We start from the raw sequence: 14,610 nt of genomic DNA on the forward strand, positions 1-14,610 counted from the left end.
ATGAAGCGGGCTGCAGAAAATATTTTATTCTGGCTTGTGGATTCAATTCCCCATAACATTAACTGATTAATTAATGAACTGTTGCATGATTTGTTTTATTAACCCAACCTAGATTAAGTTTGCACCACACATATACACGCGGGAAACTAATTACATGTGCTCTTGTTGCATTTGCAAGTCTGTTTTTGTAACATATTATTAATATTGTCCTGTTTGTTATGTCTGTCCTATTGTCTTTGTCACCATTAATATGCAGCTGATCATTTATGGCATGTGCTTATTTTATGTGCTTACATGTAAGTCTTATGTTGTGTTTGTCTGTCTGTGTATCATTTAATTATCTTTTTATTCTTTCAGAAACATAAAGCTGGATTACATGAAGAATGGTGGATATTTTATGTGCTGCTTTAAATGTTTGCTTTTGCTAAATGTTTTTTATTAGTGGGTTAATTAATAATTAATAAGGGACTGGGTGGTACAGAAGGGTTTGCTTTACTTGAATTAATCACTCTTTTTGTGTTTGTTTAAATAATAGCTCAAGAGTGAGCTGAGGCCTAGTCTTTACTTTGGAGAAAAGTTGGTCGGCCTGAACTGAGCAGAAGCTGGAGCCAAGCTGCACGTTGAAAAAGAAAAACTTTCCATGCAAGAGTTTATCGAACTTACTTCTCGTGGCTCTGATTTTTTTTTTATATAAAAAAGAGAGACTCTAACAAAGAAGTTTATTACCATGGACTGCTCTGAATGTTCTTATTCAAGGCCGAGGAAGTGACAGGCATGAATCTGCCGAGCTTTCGGTGGAAGTAGATTGGCAACTTTTTGTTGCAAAGCTTCGGAAGCTGATGTCACTCTAATGGACAATGGCATAGTGACGCGCATTTTCTCTGGACTGGTAGCTGAGGTGGCCTGACAGCCACCATCCAATCATAGTGCTGAACTTTTCTAAAATATTACATTTAGTTAGTTTTGAGAGCGAAAAATGATATAAAATTGGCTCTCTTGAGGGGTTTGGGACTGTCCTTTCCAGAGGGGCGAAGCGCTGTCGGATTGCCTTGGGATTGTAAGCATTCTACTGTTTCTTTATTTGTTTCTCTTTCAGGTTAGAAAATTAACTTAGAGAAAAAGTTATGATTTCTTAAATTCATCATTTTGATCAATTCTAACTTGACAGCTTACATTGTGCCAATGATTATGTGATTTGAATTAATAAAACTAAATGCTTGATTTTAATAAAGAGAGTTAATAAAGATTTTTCAATTATGAATTTTAAAAATAAACTTTTCAAAATGACAAGCTGGTCTTGTTTATTGTAGATAGTTTATTGCCTAAAGTCATAAATAACATATTGATTCATTCACCTCACTCTCTATGTTTATGGGCCTGGTATTGATTGGTAAGTGTGATAGTGGATTGTGTCTGGCAGCAATTGTTAAAGACTGGGAAGACGAAGGCATCCCTTTTAAGTCTGAGCACGCCTGTTAGTATTTTAATGTGAGTATTACCTTAACCCGGATTAAGAAACACTAACGATAATATAAAGCATAACAGAGGATTTTAACATATCCCATTTGTTCATTTTTTTACCAGTGGTGCCACTGTTTCGAATTCCAAAAAATCGGAACAATTCTACCGCGTGTAAGCAGGATAATCTGCTTTTTTAGTAAGTATGAAGCTTGGCATAATTGTTAAAACCTGTCGGCTAAGTTGAAAGTATAGAGTGATCATTATATCCCCATATTGCAGGACTGAGATATAATGAAGAAATAGATATATCTACTCGCTGAAGTGGCAATACTTAGCATCTATCAATAGGATCGTGGGGCATAAATAAGATGTGAGTATATCTCTGTGCCGTTTTGAGCTAACTATGGCTATTCTAGATAGTTATAACGGCAACTTTAAAGGGCGTCATGATATCATAAAGGATAACACTTTCAATGGAGTGACTGTTTAGATAAGCCAAGTGAAGTGTTGGCTTTTATCTAAGAGCCCTTAGTCATCCAAAGAGTCATCTAATATGTTTATGATAATACAGCTACTTAGAAACCAACTTATGAGTCGCTTTTATGTTCCTTTATACATTGCAGTTGGCAATACGATCTATAAAAGACTGCCAGCAGCGGGAAGTACGTCCTATCAGAGTGAAGGGAGATATCTATCCCCTACTTTTTTAGCATGCCTCATTTAAAGGTCAGTATGGGTTTTGACAGATGAGGTAGATGAAACATAGCATCAATATATTGGGAATGCCTGGGAGTATGAACCCCTGGAGTATAAACAATTTAAACAATCTTGAAATCACAAACACCATTCTGAGATGTTGATAAGATGCATAAATAGACAATGTAATCATGTCAAATGTAACTGAATGACCATGCTGTATAGAGAGTATTCTTTATCATGGTTTGCAATGTTAATGACATTGAGGAAATATCCAGTGTTAATGACAAAATGTTCGTCTATGTATTAATAATGTGAGATGTGTCAAAGTTAGATGCTATATATGTATGATGTAAGGTGTCGTAATGTGTTGAGCAATAGTGAGAAAAACCAATTCTGTTTAGCAGATGGATTGTTACCTTATGTTCAGTTTTTTAATTTGTTACATTACTGTATCTAAGATACTTTTTATTTAAATTACAGTTATCTGGGGAAGACAGCTAATATTTTTCCTGAGGAAGACGGCTGTATGATATTTGGTCCGTCGAAACGCGTTGAGGATTGGGGGAGAGAATCCATTTTATAAGATTTAAGGAGTATTCTGACTGGCGCTGAATATACCTTTTGAGTATCTCCCTTGGTTTAGCTTTAGGAACTCATTTGATGAACTTTAGAGTATAATTTGTTTCCATATATTGTCTGTTTTCCCTTGATTGATATACTTTTTAATCTGTTTTTTAATTCAATTTTAATTATAAAATAAAACTGTGCATATTGAATTTATTTGTTGTTTCAGAATTTTGGTTTACCATTGTATTGCTCTGAGTATGCTTGTAATGTTGTTGTATGTTATGTCATTTTGTTCTCATTAATGTGCCCAAAGGGAATCTCTTTTTTGACAAAGTCAATGGGTGCAGCTACCTACTGCACATGGACACTTGCCCCTGATGGGATATTTGCACTGTGAAGGAACATGTGTAGGACATTTTGAAGGACATTGTGTATCACTCAACCTGTGTGACTTTAATAATCCTGATGTTAAGGAATAAAAAGCACAGTCTGACAGCTGAACTATATAGCCTTGTGTCACTTTGTCTTACCTAGAAATAGTTGCGTGTGATCTCATCCCGCCTATGGCGCCCAGCAGCTGCACCATGTACACCGGCTGGCATGCGTCCTGGAGCAGGCCCCTCCACATCTGATGTGTCAGATTCACCAAGCTCCACCGGAGTGCGTTTCCTGGTGGCGATGTTGTGCAGCATGGCACATGCTACCACTATCTTGCAACAGGTCTGTGGGCTGTATTGTAGTGCCCCTCCACTTTTGTGAAGGCATCTGAATCTGCTTTTCAGTATACCAAATGTCCTCTCAATGGTTGCTCTTGTTGCGATGTGAGCGCTGTTGTACTGCCGCTCCGCTGCATTGGCCGGATTCAGGTAGGGCGTCAGTATGTAGTCACGGACCACATACGCATAGTCACCTGTGGGGTGGGAGGTATATGGTTAAACACTGTCCTGCACATGCTATCCTTAACAAGTGTGGCCTCTGTTCAAATGTATTTACCTTGTAGATAGCCCTCGCCAAACTCCCCACTTGTGAGTCTACGGTGTATCCCACTGTGGTGGAAGATGATAGAGTCGTGGGTGCTGCCAGGGAATTTGGCAACAATGACCGTGATGATGTGTTTGGTAAGCATGGGCGAATTTTGCGAATCTCGCGTTCGCGAATTTTGCGGATTTGCGAACTCGCAATCCGCAAAATCCGCGAATTCTCGCGAATTTGCGGATTTTTTTTTTTTTGTGTGTTTGCGCGGGTTTCTGCCAGTTCGCGAGGGTTTTGTACAATTTCGCAAAACGCGAACTTACCTGTCGGGTCGCAAGTTTCGCGAACTTGTTGTTTCTACGTGTCCAGCCTGTTTGGGACACTCTTCTTCATCACTGCCACTCTCTGTCACCACTGCCACTCTCTGACTACTCATGCCACCCTCTGGCCCACCCATGCCACCCTCTGTTTCATCACAGCACCCTCTGGTTGTCCAGTCAGTGTACATTATTGTGGCAACGCAAGCACACCTTCCCTGCCTCAAGTGACCTGAATTAATTTGGGGCTGATTAATGTGTCACAGAATATTTTTTTAGCTGGCACCTGCTTCCTTAGTGCTTCCTGATTAGTGATCTTTTGCACTTGCTAAGTGCTTTCATTGTTGCAAAATTAGTTACAACACCTGCCCTGCCCCAACTGACAATAATGAATTAGGGGCTGATTAATGGATTTGAACTTCCAGCCTGGCTCCTGCTTGTCTCCCTTAGCTGTAATTCAGGACCTTTGTGGCATATGTGTAACTATTCTGAGGTTCAGAGCAGGGTCACATAATAGTTGCAACTGGCAACTGAACTCTGGAGGGGCCCCTCAGGAAGCACTACAGGAAATGGCTACTAATGATGAGCCTGAACTTTTGAACCTGGTAAGTAGTTTCAGTTTTGCTAAGATCGTATTTCTGCAATTTTGCACTTATTCGCGGGGCGCGAAGTTGTACTGGGAAGCCGCGAACTCACGCGAACAGTGCGAGCAAGCCATAAAATCCGCTGCTCGCGGATTTGCGGATTTTGCGGGAGATTCGCGAATCTCGCGGATTGCGAATTTACCGAAAATCCGCAAAATCCGCGAGCGAAACGGATTTTCCGCCCATGCTTAGTGTTTGGCATCACACACCACCTGCATGTTCAGGGAACGGTATGATTTGCGATTCCTGAACACGTACTCATTCTGTGAGGGGGGGATATTGCAACGTGTGTCCCATCTATGCATCCTATGACGTGGGGAAATTGGGCTATTTGATAAAAGTCTTGTTTGGTCCGGTCTAGTGCCTGTGGGGTGCTTGGGAAGTGAATGTGGTGATGCAGCCTCTGTACCATGGCATCAAGGAATGCGTGGAAAAACGCAAAAGTGCACTCTGTGACACCACTCCTACAGAGGCAATCAACCCCTGGAAACTACCAGATGCCAAGAGGTGGAGTGAGCACAGGACCTGAATGTGGGTGGGGATGGTGTGTGTCCTGGGTGTGGGGTGTTCAAGAAAGGGTTTGAGTTCCTCAATTAATTCAAGGATGCTCTCTTCATCCAGCCTGTAGTGTGTATGGATGTCCTCCTCAGTGCGCTGGAAGATGGTAATGCACGCACAGAATATCCTCTCCTGGCGTCTCCTCCTCTGTGCAGCAGCTCTGAGTCGCAGCCTCCTGGCTATCACGTAAAGCCCAGCCATTGTGGAAAAAGTCTGTTGCATTGTGGGACTCCTTATATAGTTTGCACCTGGTTACCACCTGCGCCTACTTGGTGTTAATTGCGATTCTCTAAAATGCAAATTTCGTGTATTCGCAAATTGCAATTTTTTCATACATTCCATTGCGATTCCTTATTTTGCGATTACCCCATTTGCAATTTTCGCAAAATCTGCTAATCGCAAAATAAGGAATCGCTTGAATTACCGCAGAATTCAGGGTCTCGCAAGGTAAGGAATCGCTATTTTAGCGATTCCTTATTTTGCTATGAGATTGTGCTTCATACATTGGGAATAGCGAATTTTTAGTCGCAAACGCTATTTTTTGCAATTCGCAGCGTTTGCGATTAAGAATTTGCTTGATACATATGGCCCTTAGTTAAGAAGAAGGACCCTTGTTTGGTGGAGATTTACCTCGTTTTACTTTTTTTGTCTTCTCTGTAGGAAGATTCATGTTATCACAAATTTCTGGATAAAGACCCACGAGGCGGTAGCACTTAATAACTAACCAGTAGAAAACCAGTAGAAAATTCCCCACTTGGGTAGATATTTTGTGCTTAACAGTGGACTCTTTTTGGAGAAAGGGGCAGGTATGGTTTGTGTTGTGGCCCAGTCACAGACACAGCTACTGACACACCCATACAGACACTAAGATACCCACCCAAAGACCCACTCAGACACTGATACACCCTATCACGGATCCACTTAGACACCCTTCACGGACCCACTCACACAACTACTCATAGACCCACTCAGACACTCATGCACCCACTCACAGATGCACTCACTCTCACACCCACACACAAACCCACTCAAGCTCTCGCACACCTACTCACAGAGCTACACAGCCACTCTCACAGCCACTCACAGACCCATTCAGATACTCATGCACCCACTCACAGACCCTCTCAGACATGTACACCCACTAACACACCCATTTAGACACTCACCAACTTACTCCCACACCGACAGAGACACTCATGCACGTACTGACACACTCACCCTCAAAGTTCTAAAAAAAAGGTTATGGGAACATTATAATTAGGAAATAACATTAAAAAAGTCGAAATTTACTAAAAAAATAAAGGTTACAGGGACCGTATAGTTATCAAATAACATTAAAAACCTTGGAAATTCACTGAAAAAAGCAAAGGTTACTGGGACTTTATAGTTAGGAAATACAATAAAAAACCCTTAGAAATTCACTGAAAAAAAGCAAAGGTTACAGGGACTTTATAGTTAGAAAATAGAATAAAGAAAATCCTCAGAAATTAACTGAAAAAAACAAAGGTTACAGGGACGTTATAGTTATGCTCAGATTTTACTCATACAAAAACAGTGAAATTCAGCAGTTATAGCTACCAGAGATAACTATAATTTACGACCCTGCAATGCACTGATTATGACCTCACATATTACATCCCTCATGATATGGTCAGTGACATCACTGATGACACACTCAAAATATATGTACATTATAATTGTCTTAATAATGCACTTATCTGACTGCTAGCTACTAATGAATAGTCAGACTAATAGAATTAAGTATGCATAATGATATTTTGCACCTTGGAGAGATACTCGCATATACGTGTGATTTAGGTTTTTCTAACAGGTCATCTAATCGTAGAGTCTAAGAACACATCAAGTAGTAGTGTTACACTTTTACCATATCACATTTTATAGCATGAGCGCCACCAATGTAAAATCTTTATTGACACATAGAGCAGTGCACAGTTAGCTTTCATCAGTCCACTTTCCATGTTCATAGCATTACGTGAATACTCAACGCGTCACCTTCACTTAATAATCAGGCACGATAGAACATTCACATACGCGGCAGCTTCTGGGGAGAGGAGCGCGTTGTTTCGAAATACCGGTAAGCCAGGTTACTAAGGGACTGCTAATTATTATTATGTTACCTTTGCTTTTCTTAGACATTCCCCTGATGAAGGCTTTACGCCGAAATGCATAGGGATGAAGGAAATTATGTTGCATTGAATTACCCGGACATGATGCATTTTGGGATATGAAGTATTGAATGCAAATGAAATAATTGTGAAACCAACAATTAAAACCTTAAAGGAATTCATGAAATAAATGATTTGAGGAGAGTGTTTATTTCAGCTGTAGATTCATCATTTCTACCTGTGCCTAGGGAGACACCCCATGGAGTTGGGGTTGCGACCATATTGAGTATACTTTACACTCCTAAGCAGGGAGTGATTCCCAGGAGCACGGCATAACAGATAAACCACTAAACTTCGGCAGTGCACGATCAAACAAACTAGTGACATTTCAAATGACATCATTGATGAGCCTTCACGCTCTCGTGGGAGAAAAAGGCTCCTGTGAATACCGCAAGGGCTGTGATTGGCTGACTATTGGAATGTTAAAAATTAAATGGGACCATTACTCTTCACTGTGAACAATTGGTGCTGTGGAAATTAAGTAAGAGGACAGCAGAAAGGCATGCTGTCCCCCTAGATTTAGCGAGAAGATATCTACAGGATAACTGCTGTGGAGAAAATAGATGTAAATAGTTTTAAACTAATTTTTACAATCTCGCAGGACTCTTGTGGGATTGCGAATAGTAAAACGGGGTAGATGAGTTCTCCATACACTCAATTAGTATGAATGCACATTATGGTCATTGTTTTTCAGAGGAAGTGTGTAAGAGAAAAGGACTATGATGAGTAGATGGCTAATCCTTTTTTTTTTTTAAATACGAGTCGGCAAGACTCTTACGGGATCATGAAAAGTAGGAAAGTGTAGGTGATCTTTGAATTTACTCTGGTATGCACACTTGTTACTGTTGGAAGGAGTCTTACTGGAGATGGTGTTTCTAAGAGTGTACTATTACGTCCAACAGCTTAGTAAGAGTTGTCAGTAGAGTAGAGTGTATTCCCGCACACTAGCATGCATACCCATTATCAGAGAGACGGGTGTTAGCAGGGAGGACAGTCCCTGGACAGAGCATACTATGCAAAAATGTATCCATAAGAGAGGTCTCCGTGGAGAAGCCTGTCTCTCTCCAGACAGCCTACTATGCACATCTGAGACAGGGCCCTGAGAGAAGAAGCTAGTCCATGTACTTACCTTAAAACGTATACCCATCATCTGAGATAGAGGACTTAGTGGGGAGGCCAGTGTCTCTCACAACCCTACTATGCAAACCCATCATCTGAGACAGAGGTCTGAGAGAAGAGGGCAGTCCATGTACACACCTTCCAATGCACTCCTGCTATCTGAGAAAGAGGTGTGGAAAGAGAGGCACCCTACTACGCACACCTCTCATGTAAGAGAGGTTTGAGGGGCGAGGCCAGTCTCTCCTCATACCTTACTATGCACACCTGTCATCTGAGAGAGAAGTCTGAAAGGAGAGGCCAGTCCCTTCCAAAATCCTGATATGCACACCAGTCATCTAAGAGAGGGACTAGGCGGAGAGGCCAGTCACTCCCCACATCCTACTAAGTTCTCCTGTCACCTGGGAGAGAGGTCTGAAAGGAGAATCCAGTCCCTTCCCACAGCCACTACACACACCCATCATCTGAGAGATAAATCTGAAAGGAGAGGCCAGTCCCTCCCCCCACCAACCTACCCGTACCTATCATCTGAGAAAGAGGTCTAAAAGGAGAGGCCAGTCTTGTCACTGGTCCCTCGGAGACCTCTCAGGATCGGTTTGTTGCTTAAATGGGTCGACCTATTGACACCCTCAATTCCGAATTGCTCTTACAGCACAGAAGATTAAGGTGATCAATCAGGGAAGGGAAAGGAAGGGAACAGCGGGGAGGGAGACCTGCAGAAAGAAAAAATACCCTATTATAACCCTGCATATAATGCTTATAGCCAGTACAATTCTCACTAGTCAGTAAGCCCACTTTCTCTATACCTGTAAAGAAAGAAAAGACACTTCTGGCAGTGCCGTCCAGTAGGAGGATCAATTCTCTTCCTAGTTGTTTAAGCCTTTACATCAGGCATACTGCAAACATAAACCAGCAGATTAGATCATGTTCAGAAATAACATTCAACGTCATAAGATGCCTCTCCTCTTTCAATGACTACCCACCAATGTTTGTGCAAGGCTCCATATCACAAGGGAGGAAGGATGTTCTCTATATTTAATCCTCTCTCTGTTCCCTTGCTACAAGGACAAACAAAAACACACAACATGTAACATAAATATAATTCATATGGTTTATCTGAATGATTGTCAATTATGCAGTATTGAATTCATAATGCAAATGTCACTGGTAATACTTCAATGTCAACTATGGTATCAGGTATAATGAACAAGCACTCAACATACCACCTGGTACCTTTTACTGTCTCTCTATTATTATGGATCTGTATACAGGGTTGAAAATGAACTCCAAATGTTCTTTAGTAGTTGGCGCTATTTCCCCACATTGATAAATGGGCACTCTCCTACCTATTGATGCTAGATTTTTTGCGACGTACATCTATGCATTATGCCCCTTCCACCGACCTCAAGAGAAGTGAAAGGGGAGGTGGTGTAATCGACACCCTTACCGCACCAGGCGAAGACCCACGAAACTGCCACGAGGATACAGCATTGTCGGGAACAGGATATGAGCCCCACAGATCAGGAACAGGATAATCTGCGCCGTGTCCCTTCCACACCCGGCTTTCATAGCCCTCGGCAATGGATCCTGATGTCATTTCCTGTGCTCGCACGCGAAGCGCTGCACAGGATTCTGGGGATGGTAGTTCTGCCCCATGCACTTCCGGATTCCTGGGTCAGCTTCCTTCTGTCCACCAGCGCAGCAGTGCTTGGTACGCGGCGTACCTGTCCCAAGGTCTTGTTCGGCTATCCGATGGATTTGACGCGTCGTCCGCTTCCCACCTGGGTAAGTGTGTAACAAGTCTCTTTCCACCCACTATACTACGTGCATCCATCATCTGAGAGAGACGTCTCAGTTGAGAAGGCAGTCCCTCAACACACTGCACTATGCACACCTGTCATCCGAGAAGGAGGTTTGTCTAGAGAGGCCAGTCTCTCCCCACACCCTTCTATACACACCTGTAGTGTAAGAGATGGGTCTCAGTGGAGAGGATACTCTGTCCTACATACTAGTATTTCCCTACAATTTTGCCGCGATCCTGTGAGACTCTCACAAAGAGTAGGCCTCAAGCTTCAGAGAATGAAGCTTGCTGCATGGACATGCGCAATCTCTCAGTATGCCCACATGACCCAGTGGGAAATTACTGAGCGTGCCACTAGGTATTTTATGATCCTGCAAGAGTCTTGAGAGATCGTATTGGGGAAAGGTAGAAAAAAAGGGCCAAGGTGCAACTATAGTTACCTTCTTATTACATGGTTGAAGAAATGCTGCAATGCGATTGGGAGCAGAACCAGAGATAGTTCGCATTGTTCTTGGTGATTTAGAGGAGCAGGAAGTGTGTTGGAGTTGCGCTCCACAGAAGTGGCTGAATTTGGAACTGAGACAGACTGGAGTCTACTGTTGGTAAATGTATTCAAGGTTTAGTGAGTCAAAAGCTGTTTGTAGAGGTGTATGTTTCTTAATATAGGTTTTCAGAGGTAGTCCTTAGAATGTAGAGAGATATCAACAAGTATTGGACGTTTTGTTAAAAAATTAAATGTTCAATCTGTGTGTAGTTGTAAGTAAAAGAGGCAGTGTTCCTGAAATTATAAAACAAAGATTCTGCAATCTGTTAATACAACACCTAGTATTTTCATGAACCATGGTGTACAGATATTTTACTCCTATGAGATGTTTGAGTGCAGATATTGCTATTTCTAGAATAAAACACTGCTCACTGTTATAAAAGGTGTGGAAAGAGGAATGTGCTACTTTGTAAATTGTTATGGAACCTTGTACCAAGGCATGCCATAATTTGATTGTGGAAAAAAACAGTGTTTTAAGGTGTGGAATGTTTTAAGAGAAACAAATTGCGGAGTCAGTGGCACCCGACATATAAATATGTGATTGTGAATGAGAAATGTGGAAATCTTTAGAGAATATAGTGATGTATCATTGTTATCAATTATTCATTAGTATGTAACTTTATATTTTTGGGGTATTTTGTCTTTTTTTCAGGAGGAAATGGAAAACAGAAGTACCAGGTCACATTATATATGGAGGAGGAAAACAAAAATGGCTTAATTTAGAAGAAAGATGGACCAGTAACTGTGTGGAAAGTAAGGAAAAAAGGCAATTGCACAACTAATGTTGTCATAACTGCCTACAGCGACATTTGTAGACTTGTAGAAGCTTTTTCTACTTGTTTTTATTGACAAAATGATTTTCATACTTAAACAGCAAAAATGCTTTTGTTATATAAAGAGGGTGGTTATCTGCTTGAGCAGTAAGTACCCGAGGAGAGGTTGTATCTGCCAGTTAAACAATGTGTAGGCTGCTGGAGTTTGGCTACATGAGCTAAGTTTGTCTTAGCTAATATTACAGAATTACTGCATCTATAATACTTCCACGTTCCCGTATTGGATGTAACAAGATGGTTGATTTTAATTTCTCAGCTGAACTCCTTTTTGAAAATGTTATTTTATTTGAAGAGACTGTTTTGCCACCTAGCCTGCCCGACTAATAAAGAAGATATCGTTTGGCAGGCTAGGGTGGCTGAAAGAAAGGAAAAGAAGATCTACATACATCAAAATCCAGCTGGCAAATGAAGCAAAAAAGGAGATGTTTGTGCCTGGTGATGAGAGTGACAGGTTTTGGGGATAAATTAGTAAAGTTTGTTGTTTTGTTTGTTTTACAGTTATTGATGTAGTTTGTTAATGTAGTTGTGCTTTGGAATGTTGTTCAATTGTTTTTTAAATAAAATGATTAAAGTTGCTACAGATTCATTTCTTTAACAGCTTTTAAAGATTTCAATATTATTACAGTCTTGCAATATTGACTTAAAGTTTATAACTGTTCTGCTGCATGTACATGTATGTTTAAGGTACTATAGAGCTATTAGTGCTTCTTCCCACTATAGTATAAAGATTTTTATACGAGACAGGTTTTGGCACAGAGCTGAATGCATTTTCATTGTATACAAAGCAACGCTGTCAACTGCTGGAGAGGGCAATTCTTTTGCACATCTTAGTATATATGCTTGTCACTCTGGAGAGTAGTTTCAGTGTAGAGGTCTAGCTCTGTTTACACCTTACCATACATGCCTATCTCCTTAAGGAGATGTCTGAGAGAGAGGCGAGTGCGTCCTTACATTCAAATATGCACACTGGTTGTCCAAGATGTAGTTGTCAACAGAAAGAATACTCCATTTTATACTCCACTGATGTCATTCATTATTGTTAAACCTGGCATCATTGATGTGGGTTCCCCCTGTTATTTTGTTTTGTGTTGGACTTTGTTTTTGCTGATCTAGTTGCTTTGTGCACTTTGCCACTGCTGTTCAGTGCCAAAGTGCAAGTGCTCCCTATAAATTGTTGTTATAGATGGGAGATTCCATGATTTACTAGTTAGTCCCTTGTACAGTGCACTGTGTGATCCCAGGGCCTGTAAATCAGCTGCTGCTAGTGGGCCTGCAGCACTGATTGTGCCACCCACATAAGCAACCTGTAAATGTAACTCAGATCTGCCACTGCAGTGTCTGTGCGCAGTTTGGTACCGCCATGTCAACCACGCAAGTGCACCCACTTGCCAGGCCCAAACCTTCCCTTTTCTTTCATGTTAGTCATCCCTAAGGTAGACTCAAGTTACCCCTGTGGGCAGGGTGCAGTGTATGTGAAAGGTAGAACATGCCCTGATGTGTGTGGCCTGTCCTGATAGTGAAATACTGCCAATTTTGTTTTTCACTATTGAAAGGCTATCTGTTCCATAGGATAGCATAGGGAGTTTGCTTATAACATCTTATATGCATAACTGCCCATGGAAACCAGATGGAAATTGATGTTTGATATGCCTGAACTCAGAATGTTAAGATGCATCTTTTAGTGAGGGTGATTTTTGCATTCTGGGTTGCAAAATACCACATTAAGGGCCAGATGTAGGTGGCTATTTACCAACCGGTAACGGCCGATTTCGGCCATTACCGACCGGTAAATGGTCATTTGCGATGTAGGGGCCCTATTTTAATGATTCGGTAAATTTACCGATTCGATAAATTTACCGAATCGTTAAAATACCGAATCGGTATTTTTACCGATTCGGTAACTTGCAGATGTAGGTGGGACTCTTCTGAGTCCCACAGGCCTTACAGAATCGGTATTTTACCACCCAATCAATTGGGTGGTAAAATACCGAATCCAGGTGTGCATGGGCATGTATGTGTGCCACATGGCATACAAGCCTGTAATTGGGGTGCTAGAGGGTGTCAAAGTGACATTTCCGATTCGGTATTCCACACTGATTCCTATGGGCTTCAAGGCCCATAGGAATCAATGGGGGATACCGATTCGGTATTTACAGAATCGGTAAATACTGAATCTTACAGATTCGGTATTTACCGAATCATTTCATTTCATAAATCTTTATTTCGTTAATTTATCACCATAAAAGATATTAAAGAACCGTTTCATAAAACTGTTAAAACATTAAAATGTTAAAACATTCCAAGGTCCATCGGAGTCCATAAGAATATTTCGTTGGTACAAGGTATCACATTTTTACTATGGTATAGTTCAGTGACCGGCCTTAAGGCACTGTCTTCTCAGAGACCACATTGCACCTAGGTATTTAGCCACTGCAAAAACAATGTGTTCCGACAAGTCTATTTTCAGCACTCTGAATGCGGCCAGGCACTCTGCAAACCCCAAATTCCTGCATACAGGAACAATCCATTTCTTACGAGTCACGCTATAAGCCGGGCAGAAAAAAATTATGTGCAGCTCAGATTCATTGGCCTTTGAAAGCAGCAGGGTGTCGTCAGCGAACATAATCGCCGGCACCCTGCTGCCTGCCAGCTTAGGAGCGTCAGAGTTAACAACCCCATTCCAGTGGGAGATTACCCCGTTGACGTAGAGGCAGAACAGGGTCGGTGCAAGCACGCAGCCCTGCCCTACCCCCCTGTCAACGGGGAACCTGTTCGACAGCGCCCCCTCCTTGCCACACCTCACCTGTGCAAAGTTGGCAGTATTGAGACGAATAATCATCTCCAACAAACCCTTAGGGACCCCCAGTTTGGCCAACACCTCCCAGAGTTTACCGAATCAGAATTACCTACAT

This window comes from Lissotriton vulgaris, chromosome 6, assembly GCF_964263255.1.
Source record: "Lissotriton vulgaris chromosome 6, aLisVul1.2, whole genome shotgun sequence".
In the NCBI taxonomy this organism is placed as follows: domain Eukaryota; kingdom Metazoa; phylum Chordata; class Amphibia; order Caudata; family Salamandridae; genus Lissotriton; species Lissotriton vulgaris.